Here is a 1462-nt window from a genome sequence, read left to right as displayed (position 1 = left end):
GAGAGAGAGAGAGAGAGAGAGAAAGAGAGAGAGAGAGAGAGAGAGAAAGAGAGAGAGAGAGAGAGAACACACTACGGCCTATATAAACTATTATAATTATACATGCATAATGCATACATATATACACACATACATACATCATCATCATCTTCACCCGTAACAAAAGCGGGGGACACTCTTGTTGTAGGTCGTTAAAAGCAAATAGGTCAAAGTCTAGATAGATCTATGGCGAACAAACAAGTAATTACATCAAAAGGATAATCCTGTCCACACATTTCATGAGAACGGACACCCGGGAGTCCCCGTCACTATCTATCTACGTGTGTATAAATAGTTATACATGTATTATGACTATAATTCCGGCACCTTCTGTCGTGCTGTGGTCCAATATTTGCCACATGCGCCATCACCACAGGACGCCAATAAATATAGCGCAAACACAACCCTCTGCACGTAATTATTTTAGTAAGCGTTTTACGGCAGTTGCAATATAATAAGGTCACGTAATCGCCGAAGATTATAGGGGTTACAAGCGAGTAACAGAAACCAAAAGACCCCTTAGTTTTAGTAAGAGTTTTACGGCACTTGCAACACAATAAGGTCATATAAGTGCCGAAGATTGGAAAGAGGTGTTGCAAGAGAGTAACAAACACAAACAAGAAGGAGGGGAGATAAAGACGATAGAGGTTTGATAGGAAGGAAGAAGCAAACCACACCAGAGCACCCACCAAAAAAACCCCAAAAAACCCCCCAAAAACAACACAAAAAAAGGAGGAAAGATAAGGACGAAAGTTGAAAGAAAGAGCAAACCGCACCAGAGAACCAGCCAACCACCCACACCGTCAGCACTGATGGTTGTTTGAGTTTTTTTAAAAAAGCACAGGGACACGAAACTGTCAGTTAGTGCGGGAGAAAAAGCAATGGAGACAGGCAGAAACAATAAAGTGAAAGAGAAGAAGTAGGACCTACCAGTGGTGCCCCCAAACCACCAGCCGACAGCAGTAACAGAAGAGAGTTTTCATATATCTAATTACACTTCACAGACACACACACACACACACACACACACACACACACACACACACACACACACACACACACACACACACACACACACACACATGCACAGGCACTACACAATTATTATAAACATATACAAACACAAAAACAAACACCGTACCAGCACACAAATGCGCACATGCACACAGTAATAAAACTCTATATATCACACACAGCCAATAACAGAAAGGGAAAGGTCAAAATATAAATCCGCCCAAGGTTGCAGTGCATGCATGGAGGAAAACATCTTTAAAAAAAAATTAAAGACCGCGTCTGTGTTACCATTATGGAAACTTCATTGATTTCAAAAGTTGTGTCAGGTGGTGACTGAAGCAGACACAAAAGACAAACACACGCTCGGGGGCCAAGGGCGGGTGCAGGAGAGAGAGAGAGAGAGAGAGAG

Source organism: Aplysia californica, unplaced genomic scaffold, assembly GCF_000002075.1.
Source record: "Aplysia californica isolate F4 #8 unplaced genomic scaffold, AplCal3.0 scaffold00531, whole genome shotgun sequence".
NCBI lineage: Eukaryota > Metazoa > Mollusca > Gastropoda > Aplysiida > Aplysiidae > Aplysia > Aplysia californica.
The sequence above is the reverse complement of the archived record's forward strand: the minus strand, read 5'-3'. Positions refer to the sequence as shown.